At 36.5% G+C, this 22,628-nt stretch overlaps 1 protein-coding gene and 1 long non-coding RNA gene across 7 annotated transcripts in view; one reads left to right on the forward strand and one right to left on the reverse strand.

Moving 5' to 3' along the window:
- LOC306658578 overlaps positions 1-12,250 on the forward strand; it is a 50,357-nt gene extending 38,107 nt beyond the window's left edge. Inside the window, exon 2 of the long non-coding RNA XR_013763089.1 lies at positions 10,611-12,250. This is a non-coding gene — a long non-coding RNA (uncharacterized lncRNA). The remainder of the gene's footprint in view (positions 1-10,610) is intronic.
- The window catches only part of NCKAP5 (NCK associated protein 5), a 1,127,143-nt gene that overhangs the window by 939,557 nt on the left and 164,958 nt on the right, over positions 1-22,628 (reverse strand). The window lies entirely within an intron of this gene.

Genomic DNA, 22,628 nt, shown 5'->3' on the forward strand with positions numbered 1-22,628 from the left:
GGACAAAAAACCTTCTTCTGGTTGACACCAATCTCCGTTTGGTTTGATAATTCTGCCAAGATCTAATTCACACCATGCTAAATTTCAGACCAGATTTACCCATGTTTTGCCCAAGGGTAAGTGAGAATTCTTGCAGGAGTTTCCACATGCTAAAATTAAAAAATAAATTAAAAATTTTTAAAGAGGATTTTGCCAAAACACAAGACAGAGAAAAGTTTATTATGTTATTGCTCAATCTTTGGGTGTTGATTTAAAGACCATTCCCCCCAAATCCAAGTCCATCCAGAAACGGTGAATGTGACCTTACTTAGAAAGAGGGTCTTTGTGAATGTAGCCTTGTTTGGATGAGGCTACGCTGGGCTCGGCTGGGCTCTAAGCTGGGACTGGTGACCGTAAAGGAGATGGAGAATGTTCCACACAGTCACAATTCGGAGGAAGACAGCCAGGATCACAGAAGCAGAGACTGAAGTGATGCTGCCAGGGTCAAGAAAAGCCTGCAACTGCCAGAAGCCCAAGGGGCAAAGGATGCTTCCCCAGAGACCTCACGGGGTCGGGTGTGGGTGGCAATGCTAATGCAGTGATTATAGGCATCAAGCCTCCAGAAGTGGAATGAATTTGTTTGTGAAAGCCGCCCAATTTGTGGTAACTTGTTCAGGCAGCTGTAGGAAATGAACGCACTGTGTTCCAGGTGTTCCCCCTACCTGCCCACTCCTTATGGGCACATCAGTCTCCTCAATCCAGCTACATCTCTCCCTGCTGCCCACAGCACAGTCATTTATTTAAGGGAGGACAGACTGGCACTAATAATATTCTCATTGTCACATTTTACAATTATTTCTTGAAAGGTATTCTTTCACTTCCAATGAGATTATAACCTTAATGATGGTAGGAATTATACTTGTCCATTTACATAAAGAGCCCAAATCCACCCAAGCCCAGAGTTGGTGCACACCACACCAAATGCACCTACATAACCTCCAGCAATGGACTTGGAAGAGCTGAGACTGAAAAGAAAGTAATTCAGTTTGGACCAATTTGGAATAGTTAATCCTTCTAAGTGGCATTAGCAAGCTACTGTAGTACTTTAAAGAACATGTCGTAATATGTAAATGGAGAGAAAAAAATGAAGTGAGGTTACATCTTTTAATGGGATTTTTCACTAAGGCAAATTTTAAAATGAATCTCTCCACTTACTGGAGAGAATAAAGATTAGTGGAGTAGATGAAGGGAAATGAAGGGAGGGGAGGAGTGGGATAGGGAAAGACAGTGGAATGAATCTGACCCAACTTTCCTATGTACATATAGGACTAGACCTCAGCGAATCGCACTCTCCCGTACATCCACAAGACACTAATTAACAACAACAACAACAACAACAACAAAATACTATAAGGAAATAGCAAAAGGATCAGTAGAGTAGAGGAAAAGGAATGGGGGGAGGGAGGAGGGAAGGAATTTGGGAAGTACTAGGGACTGAATTAGAACAAATTATATTCCACGCTTTTATAATTATATCAAAATAAATACTAATGTTATGTATAACTAAGAAAAGCAATAAAAAAAGAATATGCTCCATAGTATATTTTCTTCTTTCCCTCTTGATGATCTTTTGTGCTGTCCTAGTCTTAATTTTTTAACTGAAAGCTCTATCATAGAATTGATCTATAATTCAAATATTGCTCTTAGTAGATTGTTCAATATCATAAAGTACACCCTCTAAAGAGGAAATAGTGCAATCAGTAGAGCCTGATCAGGAATACTTAAGTATTCCTTAAGATGTCATCCTTTACTCTGATCTCACAGTCATAGATCTGAATTTTTTTTTTATCAGCAGCCCTCACTAAATACAAAGCAAATCCACTAAGAAACATTTCTTAGCTGCCCACCATCTCCCCCTTCTTTTTTTTTTTTTTTTTTTTTTTTGCATTTCACATTTTCACATTGCAAAGAATTGAAGGCCAAAATTTTAATAAAATGGGTCAGAACCTGTTCACATGCAGGAATCAGAAAGTTTACAGCCAAGCAGCACATGAGTGTTCTTTTCAAGAATGATTTGCAACAGTGAAAGTCATGTCATTTTCTTGGAAAACTTAGTTGTATACCTTGCCTGTTGTCTATCAGATCCTTTCCCTGGAATGCCACACAAAGTCACGTAACAATCACACAGAGGCATGTAACTTTGTTTTCTTTGCCACCAAGGTAACATATCCACTAACTAAGAACACACTATTTTGGTGTAACTTTTGAAAGAAAACTTCCCTTTCCATATCAGGGCAGAGAGAGTGACCAAATCAGTATCAATCCAATGTCTTTCATCCTTGGTACTGATTGATGCCAGGTAACCCCTCAGCCACAAAGACGCTGGCCTCAAAATCAGTTATGATCCTTGACTTCTGGGATAAATCACTTGCATGGCTTGCCACTGGACACTTGACTAATAGTATCACTGAGGACAAATCTCCTCAACCCAAAGGAGTAACAAGAATTTTAAACATTTCCCTTCTAAAAAGAGTAGCATGTAGTCTTCCCTAATGCACAATTATGCATATATTGAGCAATGATGTGTCTATATACACTGTGCAAGCAAATTTAGATGAGGAGAAAGTTTATAGAAAAGAAAGGATTCCATTTAGCATTCTTTAGGACAGGTAATCTAGCAAATGAGTACCCTGAAATAGCTATCCAGCTCACTCCACCACATTAATAATTCAATTCTCTGAGATGGAGAAGAAAACCACCAACCAGCCAAAAATAATAACGTTTGGCTCAAAAAAAACACCATGTCCAATGCAGTTGCCCCTCCTTGAGAGAACTGCTTTCCACACATGCATGTACAGAGCACACTGAAGGGTACCCCTGTTCCAGAGACAAGGGACCACTTGAAGAACTGAAGCATGAAATGCAGCCTACAGGGAGAGCCTCCTCACTTGCGAAAGAAACCAGTGGTTTGCAAACTGCATGTGATCAGAAGAAAGCCCTAAGTAAAAACAGTATGTACCTAAGAAGGAAATCCATCAAGGAGAATAGTCCATGTTCTAGAAATTTAGACCTATGACTGATAACATGGAATGGAGAAATTGTCACCAAACCCCATTAATCAATCAACATCATTCATAATCATGCATCTAAGTGGCACATAGTCAGGAAGTAGGAGGAGGAGGGGGCAGGTGTTCCTTGCCTGGATACTACCTGCCCAAATGACTCCTGTTTAATAATTTTGAACATGTAAGAGTTGACATAAAGAAAGGCCATCAGAGGAAGCAGCGTGAAATCAATCTGTCAATCCATTCAGAGCAAGATGGAACTTCAGGAGTTAGACTACAATCACAGAAAAGATACTTAAAGCAGTGCTGGATCTTACACACCCTCTGTATTGCAGTCCCAGCCCCCAGCTCCACCTTTAGAAGACAAGGGTGGTATGTTCTTCTGATCCCCTGGTGTTAGAAGTTGCTGCTTTTCAGTATACCACAGGTAATATATGTTTTTATATTACTAGATAGTGAGCAACTTGAAGAAATTTCTCTCCATTTCTTCCCTCCTGTTCCTAGTACATAAATAGTTTTGTTGAATAAGTGAATGTATATACAAAGTGAGAGGGATCTAATTTCTCCAATTAAGTCATCAAATAATAAGTAAAAAATATATTCAATATTTTTATCACATAGTATTAAAAGAACAGCAGTTAGTTGGATTAAACAATGCATGAGGATTCTACCAAGTCATCAGCTCACTTCAGTTAAAAATTATGATAATTAGAAAATCCTAAAAACAAGAATTATCAAAATAAATTTATCATCTATCCGTTTTGAAATATATATAGAACCACAGGATAAAGAACCCTGCAATTCTCCATCTCCTTAATCCAACCAATAAATAAAACTACAATAATCTCAATAGATGAAAATCTTACCTACATTAAATATTCTGAACAGCACTGACCAAAAAACTTCACTTTTAATAAAAATTCCTGAGACATTATTAACAGATGTAGACACATACTTATTAACAAAGTGAACAAAGATGTTCATTTTCATTTATGATAGCAAAAAGAAAAAAATGGAAAGAAAGAAAAATTCAGTTGGTAAGTTGGCAAAATAAGATTTGATATTCACTCTCTGGAATTCAGTGTAGCCAGTAAAAATAATATCTATTCAAATTTTATAATTTCATTGGAAAACTCTGATAAACTAGTGTTTGTGAAACAGGGAAATGGACGATTATATACCCTGAAAATCTCCAACAAATGGAAAGAAGGAAGGACATGATGTTGGATGAGTTTTTTCCTTTGGACTTCTCTGGTATGTTGCAAAAACTTAAGTTGAAATAAGGAGGTGATACAGAAGAAACAGTGGTTTTGTAGTCCCTTCCTCCCAAATTATTGTCAAACTCGTCCCTTGCATTTTATAACTCATTTTGTATTTCTAATTTAATTTTAATAATTATATAAGAACAGCAATGGCTATCTGTTAAGTTGTTTTTATGTCAGTTTGTAGTCACTGATCAATAAAAGGGACATCACATGTTAATTTTTAATAATATGACTGGGAAGGAATAAGCTAGGTACTTCTGACAAAAACTAAGAAACTAAACTTATAATGTACTAAATCCTCTATTACATAACATTGAAAAAGTAAATTTGGCTTTTAGCAGATAGGATATAACTTGATAGTATAATTTAAATGGAACTAGCTACTTTGAATGTGATACCATATATGAAACATCTCTGACTTCCAAATAAGTGTGTGATATTGAAATATACCTCAACATACTGAAGATATTGATCAATATTATATTCATTACCTGAGTTATGACATAAGGGGCAGGACTTCAGAAAATGGAGAAATACATTGGAAAACTTTCCCAGCGCTTTCAGTTCTTCTGAGATGGACATCACATTAATATTTCCATCAAATTATGAAATGTTTATTAAATATTCATTGTGTCAACATTCAGTATCAGTGTTGTAGATCAAACAACACACTTATATACTTAAGCCCTTCTCTACCCATGAATGAAGTTGGAGTTGTTCAGCATTTTAGATTTCAGCTTCTGTAAAAACCGAAGTGCTTTTGACATGGTGGAAATTTTCAAAACAGTCATACCTATCATATCAATGAAGTCCAGTTAAGTATAAACACTTCCACATTCTACAGATGGCTCAACATTTCAAGGCTGTCTGGATAAACAGGTTGTGTAGAACCACATACTTGCAGGAATTTTTTTTTCCTCCAACTTCTTTTCTAAATGGTCAAAGTATATTAACTAAAGTTATAAAGACATTTGTTTTACACAACTGAAGATATTTTTTAATTCTGATAATCAAACAAAAATGGAGACGATAGGGATATTACACATAGACAAAGCATCTGGGCAGATGGCCACATACTTTTATCCAAAGTATCTGAATTAAGCAAACAGATATCATGATTTACTCAACACGAGTGTATCATTTTCAATTTGGGTGGAAATGGTTTTTGAACACAGCAGATTTCATTAGATTATACGTGCAATAAAGTTCACACTTGGAACTGATAGAAAGGCCAAACAGTAATTTTCTAAAGGTCACTTCATAAAGAGTTCAGAGAAAGATGTAAATGTATTTTCTCTGAGAAATAAGACTGATAGGAAGATGATATTTGCATCCACTGAACTGCTTTGGCCTGGACTACCTGTACTGAAAACAATAGAAGAGCAACCAAGGCCATGAAAACAACCCAAGATCCCTGCACTAATGCACCCTCAGAAATAAGACAATAGTTATTTGATAAGAGACATTTTTTATTTAATTTTTAAATTTTTTCTAATAAGTTATACATGACAGTAGAATGTATTTATGCATTTTGATAAATGATACATAAATGGAGTATAATTTCACATTTTTCTGATTATACATATTGCAGGATCACATCGGTCATACAGTCATATATGTACATGAGGAATAATGTCTGTTCACTCTACTATCCTTTCTACCCCCATACTTCCTTTTTGGGTATTAAATTAACCCTACTCTATGCCTCAGTTTGCAAATAAAATAGTTCATAATGATGTGTGTCAGACTCTTTGTTAAAATCCTGGATGAAGCATATTTTTTTCCCTTTTGTAACTACAAAATTTTCCTCCATCCTGGATTTGTCTCAAGTAATACCAAAGAATAATACCAATCAAAAAACAAAAAGCCCAGGAGATTCTTTATAGAAAATGGTCAAAAGTAAAAGGCCTCACAATTTTTTGGCATGATTATAATATCTCTGAAGTCTTGATGGTTATTTTCTCTAAGGTCTAAAATGATAAACATCAATGCAGTTTATGCCCATTTCATCCCTTCATAAATCCAAGGTCAATTGCTCAAAATGCTTTTATGAATACTAAAATTATGTCTTTCCCTCCTTCTAGGCCTTACTCTAGACAAGTGACTTCTGTGATTTTCATGGAACAGATTTTCCAATGTCTCTATTATTACTCTAAATTTACCATCCCATACTTCTGCCTCTGGGCCCCATATATCACATGCATTGCTCAGAATGCTCTGCTCAGTGGAACAATCATATGCAGAGTGGTCTGCATGCTGATCTGTCTACACTTGGTCATGTTTAAAACCTGTTTCTCCTTTTTTCCCATAAAATTTTCTGTTTATTCAAATTGTGATCAGAAGCTAAGACTTCCTCATATCCAAATACTCTTCCCACCACTTCTACCACCATTACCAAATTAAATACAAAAAAGAAGACAACATGGAATAAGATCAATAAAGGATTCTCTCTGAAAAAGTTCCTGTGCTTTGAGAAGCAAAGTTGATTATTTGTTCCTACAGAAAATCAGAATTTACACCTCTTTTCATGCTTGAAACCCTGACAACAGCTGCCAAGTTGAGTTTGCAAGCAGTCTCACATCAGCCATGGTTAGATGTAAATAAATTCACCATAAAAATCAGTCAAGACAAAACCACACCATAACTTCTTTTTTCAAACCCCAGAAGCTGAGAAGCTGAAATTTACAAAATCAAACAAAACCAAAATGAATAAGCACCCAGATTCTGTATTTACCAAGTGATGGTATGTCATATCTTGTTTGATTTTCTGTATATTTATTGTTTCATGAAAAAGGATATCATCACTTGGTGATCCCAGGTGATAACTTACTAAAAGTAAAAATCAAGGTTTTAACTACTGGCAGAGATTGAGTTTGCAGCTAAGTTTTCATTATTCTTTTATTCTTCACTAGCAAAACTCCAATATGGCAAGAGTAACAATATATTCAGCTGAAAGAAAATATGTCCCAGGCCTCCGTGCCAAGGAGTAGCGACTGAGGAGCAAGTGCAAGGCACTGCCATTGTCGGGGTTTCTGAGAAATCTCTCTGAAGGCATCTGAGATTGCAGGTGCCATTTTGCCCTCTCTTCTCCCTCTTCTTCCAGTGTAGACTTCCTGTCAGTCATAATGTGATCTGAAGTATTTTTGAAGTGACTGGAAGAGGGGAAGGCATATAAGAATGGTGGAAAAGAAGAAAAAAAAAAAAAAGAGTATAGTTTCCTGATGATATCCACAGGTCAAAATATTGGCTCTGGATCACCTTCATCTGGAACTCACAAACACAGGAGAAAGGCAAATCCTTTCCTGTATAATTATGATATTGTAGGTCTCTCACTTTCAGGTGCACACAATTCCTAATTGATGCAATAGCCTTCTTATTTATTAAGTGATTGAAGCAGGTTGCTGACCCCAAATCAGAAATACATTTGTCCTAAATAGTTTTACCATTACTGAGATTAGGTCACATAAAACAGATACGATTTTTAAATAACTGGTCCTTTTTTAATAGAAGTATATATTTCCTAGATGTTTTAACCAAAAGGGGAGTGAAATTTACCAGCCCATGCAGGTATCAAACTTACAAATTTAATCATATTATTCTAAACAGTCACACAGATGTTTACAAAAATAGTTAGGACAAATGGATGTGTCACTAGTGAAATAAGATCTTTGCATTTCAATCCCTGTCCTTCCAATCAGTGTCTTTCATTAACTACTCCACCTCTCTGAGTTTAATCTCTAATGTTTAGCACTGGCAGCAAAGAGGCCCAAGGTAAGAGTAGATGCTCAGTCAGGACCAGGATGCCTCATATTTCATACAAAAAGGGGACTTGACTTCCCTGGGGAGATATGTGAGAAGGAGAAAGATTCCATTGGATAAAATCATTCCCTTGTGTCCTGTCTGGTACCAGGAAAAATTGGATTAAATAGTTTCTGATGGCTTAATCTAGGCTAAGATTTCAATGATCTGTATTAACTTCCATTAATCATGTAATTATCTTTCCATTTTGTAACTGAATTTACAACATTTTAAGCTAATGGCTTCTACAGTCTGTAAAGCCAAAGCTAAAATATGACCTAAAAGGGTCATTCCTTGTCTTGGTTAGATATCAAGTCCATCTGCTGAGAATTATTTCCCACTTGATGTGCAGGGAAAGATGTCCACAGAGACACCTATACCACATCCAAGGCAAAATGGCAATGCATCCTTAATCTGCATAATTCAACATAGGATGCTTTCTAAATAGTCTACAGCTGGCCCAAGGGCAAGTATAAATTATTAAAGACAGGCAGATAAATTTTAAAGTAATTATTTTTAGATAGAAGGAATAGTATCTTATGGAAACTATTTCATTCAGAACAATCAATAATACAGATCAAAAATAATACTCACGTGTTGCCAAGTGGGGAAAAGTATAAAGCAACTCAATAGCATTCATTTGTGTAATTTGAAAAAAAAAATGTAAAACTCCCTCTATCCTCAAAGGCCCCCATAGTTGTTTTTTTGTTGTTGTTGTTGTTGTTTTTTTAAATTAGGACTGAGAATAAATCCAATTTTTCCATGTGAAGACAATCACTGGTTATACACAGAAAATGCTATACCTTATATTTTCTGACAATTCTGCTTGGACAAAGACTGTGTGATTTTGTCCCTTGTTCCTTGTTTCAATTAGTGTGTGAATTTGCATCCCCTTTTTCCTATCATTTCTTATAATTTTACCCTTGATGTGAGTTCTCCTAACAATGCCACCAGTATATCTGTTATGAGCTTGGCCACCAAGTGCAACCATGACTGGTGGCTACCATAAAAGTCTGAGTTCCCTGAACATCAACCAAGTCTTATTTCACTTAAACTATACAAACACAGTTACAGAGAAATGATACTGAGTTGCAAATTGACACTGTAATTGGACTAAGTAGTGAAAGTGGACAAGCTAGGATCACATTTATTGGGTTAGTGAAATCTACTAGTTGTCAGGGATGGGAAGAGGGAGCTGGTATTAATCATGGAGCATATTAGAAGATGAAATTCTTCAACAATGAAGCATTGTCTCTTCTTCTCATTAAAGCTTCCATCTCTCCTCCCATCCAAATTTTAAAAGACCAGATCCTAAGCATCAAGTGTAAGCAACCTTTTATACAAGGGACACCTAGATGCTTCAGATGTATAGAGCCGCTGAAAACTTGAAGAGTTTACATCCTTGTGGTCACCCAACAAAAACATGTCAGGTATGAAGTGGAATGTGGATTATTTCCTATTCTTACCCCATAAGCCCACAATGTGATTGAGCTTCAGAGTGTCACTTTTTATAACACAATTACAGAGGAAAAATAAGCTCCCAAAAAGGAAAATGTAATCCTTTTACTGTTATTGTTATATATACCTTCAGAAAATTTGTGGAGTTTTTCTAGATATAGAAGAACTGGCAGGAGAAGGACGGTGGCATGAGGCCGAAGAGCGGCTGATAAGGAGTTTCAGGATTTTGGAAACACAGGCATAACCTTTTAAAATGGTTAGTTCATCGATGTTGTCCAGTTGTATTTGGAAATTCAATTACTGGCTGGCTAACAGTGAATTTCATCTCTGCATAAACATTAAATTAGAAAATCCTTAAAATGGCCTCCTATGATTGACAAGAAAGACCTGAGTCATCTCGCCTTGTGAGGTCCACATATACATATGCTCCATCATGGCTTTCAAAACATTTTGGTGTTTCTACATTCTTCAATATATGGGAATCCTCAAAAACTAGAATGACTTGGGTTCTGTGGACCTCCTGAAGATCTGCAGAGGTATACTAGTCATTATAGATGGCTTTCTAGCTGAATCATGAAAACTGTGTTCAACACCATCACACAAGGAATGGACAAGTCAACAAACACATAACAGCTGTCCAACATCTGCTCAAGAATATGATGCTTATACTCATTAGGAAGCATTTTCCTGAAATATCACTCAACTGTGTATAGGTCCACATAGAAAGAAAGTACTCCTACTTTAAAAATCAAGTTCAGTGTTATATCTCCTTGATCATTTAAAATATAAGTACAAGGAAAACAAAACAACAACTTCATGGAAAAGGAGTAAAGAAAATTCATATAAGTTTATATTTATCCTTTACCAATTTGCAGAAAATAAAACTAGTACTTTTACTGAATGCTTAGTTTTATGATTATAAATTGTACTCTGTCCCTAGTGGATGGAGAAAACAGTTCTCTACATTTTCCTTTTTCTACCCTTTCAACACTAACGAGAAAATTAGCTCACGTGCATTCAATACCCAATATGGTTCCATTCCTAGTTATATGCTTTGCCATGCAGCAAAAGCTCTAAATTGCTCACTTACTGAGCTGATCACATGGAGGGCTGAACTACACCCATTAATGAATTATTGTATTGCTTGAGGACTGCTTAGAGCTACCTGATTTTGGAATTAATGGCAGAATAAATCTTAAAAGGAAGGCCAGTAAATTTTAATTTTATGCATATTACCTTTTTGAGCAATATATTATTCTAACACTGGTTTTGCTATAAATATCTTATTGCTACCAAGTATCAAAGGAGTTCAAAAATATCTTTCAATATACTTAATATTACAAACTTAAATGAAATTAAAATTTAATTTACACTTTTTAGGATAGAATCACTGTCGCTCATTTACTGGAATAAAACTTAACATGAACAGATGCATGTAATGCTTACTAAACCATGAAAGAGAAATCATTTAATTTTTTACTGCAATTGTCAAAACAATTTTACCTTTTTCCTTTAACCAACACAAATAGCACTCAAACAAAATAATACTAGCCAATAAATTTAATCTTGGGAAAAACAAGATATTTATTAAGGGGGAAATCCTCTTTTATAGACATGTTTGTACTTCGAATATCTCCTTTATAAAATCAGTAGTGTTTCATGCACAATAAAAATTTCAAAATGAAACTAATGTATATAATTCACAATATTTAAACAAAGAACATTTTTTTTGTGGGTTTTAGAGATCAACAAAGCTACCTTTTTGTGATGATACGAAGAAAAAATTTTTCTAAATTGGGTTTTTAAGAGACAGGGATTAAGTAACTACTCTTTTGGCTCATGGGAAATCTAAATGATGTTCTTTATGAACAAGTAACACCAAACACTAAATTTCACAATGGCCAATATAGAATGGGGTGAATGGAAGGAAAGAGGTAGAAGAATGAATGATTGCCAGGTCCTTTGCAATCTATGCTATGCATATTTAGGGGAAAGACTTCCAAATAAAATCATCATTTACCTTCTCCAGATAGAGATACGGTAACTTTTTCCATTCACTATTTTTCCTTCTGTTTTATGGGTTTTGTAAGTTGAACTGAATTTTTTTTTTTTTCTCAAAGTTCTAGTTGATTCTTTCTTCAGGTTTATTTGGCCTTTTAAAAAATACGGTTTAGTGGGTTTTGCCTTTTTTTTTAAGTATCTCTTTTATTTTCTAACAGCATATTAGCATAAAACTAGAGCTTTAACAATTCAATGCAAATAATTAATGAAGTAAGAGGTTTATATATCTCTCTCACCTTGTCTAAATGCACGTAGTCCAGATTAGTGGGGCAGATCTCTCTTCTATGTCCATTTAGAGTACCATGTCCTAACCAAGCCTTTGATTCCCCATCCCTTAGGACATTGTCAACATGTATATAGTTAAAGTCAGGTTGGTGAATATCTGGGCTCCAACCAAATGTGAAGGGCCAACAGAGGCAGTGACATCACTTCCATTCAATTTCATTTGTGAGAACCTAATTACGTGACCTCATCTAATTGCAAAGGGAACTGGAAAATGGAATCAAACTAGACAGTCATATATCCTATAATTCTACTATGTGAAATAGGTGAAAATTAATTTTATAGATATCTAGCCATCTCAACCATGACATGAAACATGTATATATACTATAATCCCAATGTTTCCAATATAAAAAAATGTAAAATCGCTTATTTGACTCTATTATTTCTTTATTTTTCATTTACTGTGGTATGTTTTCCCTTGTGATTTGTGATTTTTTGATTGTGAGTTTATGTTCTTATTCTATGAGAATGTGTGGTTTATGTCCTATAAGAAAACAGATTTGTGGGCATGTTTTGAGGCCTATGTTGAAGCTGAATTCTTTCAAACGTGAAATGTATTTGTTTCTGCCTACCAGTTCTTAACATTTTTTTACCAAAAGTATTTGCTTACATTCTGGTTGAATGTCATTGGCAAATTTCTGTGTTGGTTTCTTCTGTACAGTGCACCTAACTCCAATTTTTACTACTCTGAGATTGCAGCCCTTCTGGGTCTCACCTTGAGTCACTCATGGACTCTATCTGTTGGTGACATACACCATGAAGCTGTCAGAGTGGAGATTTGATGGATTGGCAGAGACCATCGTGTTTCATAGTGCCACTTTACCCCTAGAGTCTTCTTGTTAATTTCTAGCCTCTACAGATTCCTTGATTTTGTGCAAGCTTTGCAATGCATTTAAATTTAGTAAATGATTATTTTATGCATTAACCAGAAAACATTATTGATTTCTGGTCCCAAATATCACTTTATGTGACAATCATTAAAATGATTCTAGAGATCATCAAAAAAAAAAAAAAAAAGAGAGAGAGAATTGCAATCATAAACCTAGCATAATTCACTCCTGAGTCTTATCTATTGTGTGTACCCAGAGCTCTGATTTCTTCATCTGTAAAATGGAGAGAACAATAACCATCTTACCAACTCAGTGAGTTATAATGATGATCAATAGCAGAGTTCTGCAAATTCTCAAACAATGTTATGAGCTGGAATGAAGACCAAGAGGAACCCCACAAGTGTAGAACATGCATGTGTCAATAGGTAGAGACATGTCAAAATGCAATGATTTACAAAAGCCCTTTTCTTGATATCTTCCACAGACCCTCCCCCTGCTGAGCCGGCCCTCTAGTTATTGGTTTCACCTGTGAACAGTTCACTGCCACTGCTGACTTCACCGAATATCTTCTTTGTACTTCCATCTGCATTTTATGTGAACTCTGGAGCGATTATTTGCTAATATCAACAGTGGTGCATAGTCTAGGAACATTTATAGCTCCCCTGCTTGGCTTAATGTTTCTTACTTGGTTCCATAATATTATTAATAGTCACAGGGTACAATAAAAGAAAATTAAGTGTTTATTTTGTTTAGGCTTTAGCCACTTTACCTACAGCCTTTTTCCATTACATTTGCACATAAATGAGCATATGCTACATTTTTTAGATGCAAATCAGGTTTTAACTTTGCTAATCATATAGTTTCCTTTCTGATAGTCTTCCAGGCTAGTTTCAGAGTTACTCCAGATGAATGTATATTATAGCAAATGAAAAAATGGCCATGTGGTAGATGTTTGCCCTTTTGTGATTACTAATATTTGTTTTTGCAGACTAACTATATTTTAAAATCCAGTGTTACTCCAAACATCCCTTTGCAATTCCAGAAGCATTTATGTTAAATTTTAAACAGAAGTTTACTATTCAATTTCAAATAAATTACTAATAAATAGTTGGGAACAATTGCCAGGAAATATGTAATCAAAGGCATGAGAACCACTTCAAATTAAATATCCTGGGACAACGTTTTGTCATTAAAGGGGCCTCAGTATGAGACAAGTAAGTGGGTGTCCAAGGTCAACACAATGAGTTTATTCCGTGTTGTTTGCTTTCTCCACCACCTCCTAAGAATGTCCTTCTAAATGAAGTGTTTGCTCTGTCTTGAAAAGACAAATTAATATTTTACATGGCAAGAGCTCCTTTATTCCTTGGTGGGATATTTCTAACTTGATTTATAGGATGGTGTTTAAATGTTTAAAAGCTTTTGTAAGGCAGGCTTTCCATCGATTAAAGAATTTAGTTTCCCTTGAGGTTCTTGCATCAGATATTATCTCAGAAGGCTTACTTCCAAGGATTTATAATCCAATCTCTTCCTCATGTTAACCATATATTTCAGTGAGCATCCCATTGGACCATGCTTAGGGATTTCGGCCCAGCATCAACATGTGGAGTGACTCCAAATAGCACAGTTGAGCCTGCTTTTTCCATCTCCCCATCACTGGACTCATGGTCTTACAGACTTCAGCCTGCTCACCTGGCAATATGTATGAGACCACTGGGGCTTCAAGAAATATCTCACAGTTTTAACAAACAGATTATTCTGAACAGGAAGGCAGACAATATTCCAAGAAAATCTATATAAAATGAACTAACATTAAATCTAATGTAGATAACTCAGAAAAAAATATGAATTCACTTCTATATAGCACATAGTAACACAAGACTCTTTTCCTCAATATTCCATTTCATCTTTATTCCATTATGGAGGCATTATGGTGATGCACATTTTATTGCTGAAGGAACTGAGTCACAGAGATGTGAGGGTACTGGCATAGAATGCAAACCCAGGTCTGTCCCGGTTCCAAGATCAAGGTCTTTCTTCTTTACCATGCCATCAAGACATCCAGAAACACCATGTGCAGCCAAGCCCAAACTCTGCTGTCTTCCCTGAAACCTCCAATGCACCCTTCATGGCTTCTTCCAGTCATACTTCAGTGTATCAAAACTCACCCTTTCCTCATGCCCCTTGGTTTTGGAATCCTATCAATAATGGTCATAGACACTACCACTCCTGCTACTCTTCCTCCAAAAGTTACTAAGATCAATACAACACAAAATGTAGTTCTGGTAGGAACTTCAGTTTTCCCCAGTTTATCTAAAAATCCAGTTTTCAAATGCTATATCAATCCCCTTCTAACTAATAATTTATATTAGGGTTTGATTTTATGCCTTGCTTTCAACAGAAAGGTATTTTCAACACCTTGAAGCAATTTCCTCAAACTTTCAGTGTATCTTTTCCCCTTCTGTAAAGTACCCTAAGTGCTATTAGAATAGCTATACTAAAGTCCTCCAGAGTTTTGCCGTCTCCCTAACCAGTGCTACTCATCCTGCGGTTTAGTCAACTTTTTGAAGCTCACATGATGATCAGGAAGCAGAGAGAGACTAAACTCACCAGATACAAAATATATACCCCAAAGGCATGCCCCCAATGACCCACCTCCCCAAGCCACACCCTACCTACCCTCAGTTCATCTCCATCAGGGGATTAATTCACTGATTGACTTAAGGCTCTCATAACCCAGTCATTTCACCTGTGAATGTTCTTGTATTGTCTCACAAATGAGCTTTTGGGGGACACCTCATATCTAAACCACAACACCCGGGAAAGGAGGAGATAGTAAAAAGACCTTCATACAAAAGCCCTGTCTTCTTGATCCACGTTGTATCTTGATAACTCTCAGTTCAACCCTCACCCCACACTCTGGCCATCCTTTCCTAAGACACATCCTACTTCCTGTGTTTTTTGCAGGATTTTTGAAGACTTCTCTTATTTCTAAATCACTGATAAACTAGTACTCATCCTTTTAGCCTCAGCATATAAATGCCACACCGACCTTGACTGGGCCACCTAACAAGTGACTTTTTCTGTTCCCACTTCACATTCTGTTAGAGAGTTGCTCCCAGTCCTGTGGAATTCTTTGCTCATGTGTCTGTCTCCACATTATGCTGCAAGATGGACAGGAATTTTCATCTTTATTCCCAGCATCTAACATAGTACCTAGGTGTACAAGAATTCAGCAAATATTTGTTGAACGAATGAATGAGTAAATGAAACAATGTGTAAATGCATTCATGGGAAGGGCAAATCTGAGACATGGGAAGAAAGAGAAGAGGAGGTAAAAACTTGGGTGCCACTGTGTCATTGCCATCAGGTTAGTCTGGACTCAGGCTTTAGTTTAAGAAAAGATCATTGGAATCAGACCCTCTCTACCACTTATACCAGTGTGGCAGGGAAATTTGATTCTTTCGTCTTAAGGATGGGGTTAATTATAAAGTGATATGGCACTATTGAATATTTATAAATACTCAGAATAGGACCTGGCACACAGAAAGCACCACAATCCCACTTCTGTTGCCAGATGTTCATATCATGGTTATCACCATCATCCTCAAGGCCTGCCACAGGAAACTCAAAATTGCGATCATTGGTCCTAAAATATGTTCAGCTCAATTTCCAGCTCTTTACTTTTTTATTCAAAGGTTAGAGTCCTCTCAAGCAGCACGCACAATCCCCTGTCCACATTCCCACCCTTCCCTGGGCATGCTCACCCAATCATGGCCTCCAATAGCCACTCTACCCCTATGAACTGAGTGGCTCATGTGCAGTTTATACAGACATACATTTGGATTTATTATAGCTTAAAATTAATACTTCATGTGTCACTAGTGCCGTGTTCTTTGAGAAGACTAGAGCCTATGCTAGGAAAATTACCCAGTTATTGCAAACTTGGTATGTCTTTGAAGGAACCTGGTAATGTAGCCATTACCAGTTTCTGCCATCAGGGGGCATGAGTACCTGGGAGGATGGGGGAAATCCAGCAGTCAGGGAAAATCTCCAGCTGGGGTTGGGGGGGATAAACACATAGGCAGATGCTGCCTTTGAGGACCTGCTGACATTGTTTCACCCATGCACAGATGCTTCAGCCATAAGGTTAATATGGTTTCCACTAAGATTATTATAGGAGTTAAGCTCTTCTGTCAATCCATTACCTAAGGTATAATTGATTAGATTCTCCTTCTCTTCTTCCTCCCTGACCCCTGGCCAAATGCTCTCCACTCTCTCACCTCATAAGGGCTCCCTCTGCCGTGCCTAGAAAGTGATACAAGCCATCCCTGCCATGCCCTATGAAACCACCTTCCACAAGTCTCAAGTTTTAAAGACTGCAAATTACATCTTTGTTTGAAGTATTTGCTGGTAATAAGCACTTATTTATTCTTTCCTCTTTATTTCAACTTAGTGTTCATGATGCATAAATTTAATTGTGTAAACATCTAGAAATAATTATTATAAAACACCATTAAAAAATTCTGAAAGCAAAAATAACATCACCCAAATTGAACAAGGATGGTGCGTGTTTTTATTTTTCTCATCTAAATAATTGTGAGTCAAAGATCTTTGTTCAATGGATTTATTTGTACTATGGTTATTTTGTAAGGAATGATTTATTATTCTTTTGCTATCACTTTTGTAGGTCCTCCTCCATCACCTGGCCTTTAAAAGCTGGGTTCCCCTGTGTTTAAATCATGATCAATTCATTTCTTACACTCTTCTTCTCCCCTAGGTAAGTTCATCTACCATTACCTCCCAAACCATTCTCTAGGCCCCAAACTCATTTTTATTAACCAGCAAAAATACATTCAAATCCCACTGACTTCTGAAATATTTTCCTAAACACTGAAGGCCACCCTCTCCTAGAAATAACTCTGCCTTCTGGGTGGACATTCTTATGTCCATTCTCATAGACATTCTCAGTCGACGTGTCTTCTAAGTTACCAACTACTCTAAGAATCTTCCTGGGCTGAGGATATAGCTCAGTTCGTAGAGGCTTGCCTCACAAGCGCAATACTCTGGGTTCAATCCCCAGCACCACAAAAAAAAAAAAAAAAAAAAAAAAAAAAATTCTTCCTTCCTCCCTGTCCAGTAGGTACCAAATCCTCTTCAGTGCTACCTTAGGAATCTCCTTCATGTGCTGGGTTGCTTGTTTTAGTGACTCCCCCTTGGCCACTGCCTTGATCCAGAACTTATCTTTTATTTAAATAATTGTCTGCTAACAGCTTTCCATTCTATAATTTCTTATCACTGCAGCCAGTCTTATCTTCTTAAAACTCCCTCATTAAAAATTTTAATAGTTTGTTATTGGTTACAGAAGTAGTTGGGAAACTCCAGCATATATCAGAATCACCTGGAGGGAGCACTTGTTAAATTTGTATTACATACTTGAAAACTGCTAAAAGATTTTAAGTATTTAAAGTATTTTTATCACAAAAGTTAGTTTCTGAAGTAATATATATGTTAATTGGCTTGATTTATCCATTTTATAATATATACATGTAAAAATCATTAGGTACATAATAATATATATATATATATATAATTATTTGTCAATTTAAAAATTGAATAAATAGTTTGAAATTACCTCACTCCTATCAATTATTTCCCTGTGGTTATTTCTAAGTTTTCAGGAAATAGCCACAGGGAAATAATTGATAGGAGTGAAGTAATTTCAAATTATTTATTATTATTTATAAAAGGAACCCAAATTGTAGGTTTCTCAGAAAAAACTCAAGAATCTTAGATATTGGGCTGGGGTCGTGGCTCAGTAGTAGAGCACTTGCCTAGCATGTGTGAGGCACTGGGTTCGATTCTCGGCACCCCATATAAATAAATAAAAATAAAAGGTCCATCAACAACCAAAAGAAAAAAAATTAAAAAAGGATCTTAGTTATTGGCAAGGGATTACAAAAATTTAAAACCAGATGATGGCTGAATTAAACATATCTGCCTTTGAATACCACTCATGACCCAAAAGTTTACAACTCTAGTTCTATTTCTTATTTAAGACTAAGACAACGGCTATTCCTCAATGTGTGTTTTCTGATTTCACCCCCAACTCCCAATACACAGGCATACGCATACAATGGGCCCATGCACAAGCTTAGTCATACTATGACACTTTCTCAAAATTTATATAACAGCATTTATTTCAATCCAACATTTCCATAAATCACTTCCAACACATAGTTAGAAGCTCAAGAGCAGAAACTGGGTCTTACACATTTTTTTGTTGTGATTTCCCAAGGTAGAGCACTCAACAAATATCTATTGAAGGATGGAAGAAAGGAAGATTGACAACAAATGCAGGCAAACTCTCCTCCTAGGACATGGTATGTTGAATTTTTTTCCACATATCATAACTTCCCTTATTTGGACTTCCTCAATGACATGTTAGATTTCTCACCATGAAACTCAAGATTTCAACCATGCTTTCCACAGATGTACAAAACCTGCTGAGCCAAGTAAGCCAATATAAACACAGGAAGTATTTGGCTAAGGCAGCATTATCTTGGCCTGTCTTTCAAGAGGGAAATGATGGGAGTGATTCATGACAGTGACTAAAGGCATCAGTATTCCCTTATCATAACTCCAGGTAATCTTTCATATGCATGCAATTAATCACAGCATTTAGAAAAGGGAAGATTTATGCATCAAACCAAGAGCCAACTGTCTGCCACTTATTTAATAAAACAAAAGATAAACAGAAAACCAAAAATAAAACAATAAAAATTAATTCTATACTATTCTTGATGAAGATAAGATCAAACCAGAAAATTCCTTTCTCCTGAAGTGGTCCAGTCTCGTAGTCCTACATGGGATTTACAAACAGTCAAATACAAAGCTAAGGTTATATGTGTGTGTGTGTGTGTGTGTGTGTGTGTGTGTGTGTGTGTGTGTATGCTAAAGTTTATATATATGTATATGTACACACACATATACATATATTTAAAAGTAGTACTGGGGATTGAACCCAGAGTTTTGTACATACTATTCAAATGCTCTACACTGTGCTACACCTCTAACCTTTCAAATAAATTTAACATGAAGGTATCTTGAGCCCTGACAGGTCTTTCCTAAGAAGAAAAAATTGTTGTTGCCATCCTTCAATTTATGCTTTCTGTCTAAAAAAAACTTGTTGTGAAGTACAGTGAAAAGTCATTTCCCTTTCATCTTTCACTAAGCATTAAGGAATGAGGAAAAGATAAAACACTTTGCGATAACTGCAATTTTCTTCAATTATACAATATGACTTCATAACCTGTAAGGCTTTTCATTAACCAGTTTCATCAGTTCTAATCGGACTGTCCTCACCTTGGAGGGTGGTGCCAGTATAATTAAAGCTGCCAATTCTGCTGACAGCATTCACCAGATTCCAGACCCCCTTCTCAGTGGTAGATAAGTCATCAAGCTGCATGTGGTGGACCCAGATACTGTCTGCTTTGCCTTCGCTTTTTAGTAGAGGAGATAATCACCATGCTTTTAATTTACTCTTCATGCATTCTTCCCCTAGAGCCAATGATACTAATCAGTGTAAAAAGAAAAAGTTAAAAAAGAAATTAGCAGTTGAAATTATGTTTTAAAATCTTTCAACAGAGCCATCTGTCTTTGGTTTACCTTTCCTATTTACATTGAATATCCTTTGTGCCCTTATAAAACATTGATTTTTATATCATGGATTAATATTTTCTTTAAGAAAATACATCTGACTTTCCAGATTCTCTAACTGAAAGTGCCTAAATCAATGAGGTAGTTGCAGAAGATGCTCTTATAATTACCTCTTCCCTTTAAAAACACGTTCCCATTGTGATGGAAAGTAAGACTGCAGTTCATGCCATGAACTACTAGAAACACCTAGGCTTCCACAACAGAATCCAGCCAATCTCATTCTGTGCAGTGGTATCTTCCTGTGCTTCCTCTTTTGTTAGTCATCCTTAATACTTTTTCCCAAAGCACTTTTAAATCAGAGAGCTCTTTAAGGAGAAACATAAGGTTGGGCTGAACTGTCCGAGTTGGCAAATACCTTTTCCAAATCTGTTGAGCAGGAGGATCTTAATTCTACTTTCTTGGCAGAGCAAGAAAAGGAGTGAGGCGCACTGACTCTAGACCAGTGGCCTGGCTTCAACAGCGTTGAACAGAGATTCAACAGAATTGGTTGCTCTTGCTACATGTTCAAGTCTGACCATTGCCCTTAGCATGACTATAGTGAGTAGTAACTTCTATGGCCCATCTATTTTCAGCTTGATCATCCTGTTTCATCTGCCCCAGGAAGAGTAATCTCCTCTCAGTGTCCTGCCCATGACTTACATGTCTTCCACTTAATTACTGAGTTTTATGACACTTATATAACACTATTTTCCATAAGCAATCGCCTATCATTCAGTTGCTCAAGGATGCACATTATACTTTGAAAACAAAGGAAAATTACTGACCCCGACACAAAGAACTAAGTCTTCAAAATTTGTTTTCAAACCCATTTACTCTTTTAGACAGAGATTTTTCTCCATCATGATGAATCTCACCCAGTTACAATCATGCTAGCAAGCCCCGCCCACCTCCTGCCGCAAACTTCTCCTGTTGTAATAGTTAATTTTGCAATATTATACATGTTCCTTACTCATATTCCTGACATGTTTCCTTGCACTTTTTCCTAGCAACCCTATTTGATATGAACTCTTCAAGGGCAATGGCCTTTGCTTTCTTTAAAAATTCCTCCAACAATTGGGCGTGGTGGCACACAACTGTAATCCCCCTTACTCGGAAGGCTGAGGCAGGAGAATTTCAAGTTCAAGGCCAGTCTCAGCAAGTTAGCAAGATCCTGTCCCAAAATTTAAAAAATGAAAAGGACTAGGGGTGTGGCTGAGTGGTAAAGTACTCCTAGGTTCAATCCCCAGTACAAAAATAAAATAAAACTTCCTTTAACAAATGCAAGCCAAACTTTGGAATTGGAGTCAGTAACTCCATTCACCACCAGAGGAAACTTGACCCTTTCCAGCAACCCCTTGAAAGCTTGGTTTCTTATCATTAGGTGGGGATTATCATGCTACCTGCCCTGCTGTCTTATATGATCAAATAAATGATAGCTTTCCAGGACACTTCTTAAGCTGCCAAGTCTCACACAGACACTGTAGCAATTATGCTGAATAAATACTGCTGACAGAAAAACCAGCAAGGGTTTCAGATAAGACAAACAGGATAGGGTTTCACCAATTCTACCATCATCAGCTACAATGCCTTTCAAGTTGTCTTCTCAGAGGATGTAGCTCAGTGGTAGAGCATTTGGGTAGCATATGCAAAGTCCTGGGTTCAATCCCCAGCATGGTGATCAACAAATAAAATAAAAATTATCATCTCTTAAAGGGTTGGGGATATAGCTCAGAGATAGGGCACTTGTCTAGCATGCACGAGACCCTGGGTTCAAGCTCCAGAATTGAAAAAAAAAATATTTTCAATCTGCATGAAGAATCTGGAGTCTTAAACCTAAATGTGTAAGGATTAGGGAGTTACTAGAGATGCATAAAGAGGAGCTGGCCCAAGATTTTGTTAACGCATGCTGGGGACTGCAACAAATGGAAAACCCACATCTAAAGCAGGGAGCTGGCACTAGATCCAGCTGATTGCCATCATGCAGAAGAGTGAGCCTATGCTCATGCAAAGCTGTAATCCATATTGTTATAAATATCCAGAACTTTAAATCATTGGTCTTTAATTCACTTCAAATACATCATCCATGAATATGCCATGTGTCACCAGAGTTTACAATTTGGGGCTCAAGATTTTTAGCAATTGAATTTGTAAGAATAATCGACAAGTGTCTTTGAACTCCAGTGAGAACTAAT

This window comes from Sciurus vulgaris, assembly GCF_902686455.1.
Source record: "Sciurus vulgaris genome assembly, chromosome: 3".
Classification (NCBI taxonomy): Eukaryota; Metazoa; Chordata; class Mammalia; order Rodentia; family Sciuridae; genus Sciurus; species Sciurus vulgaris.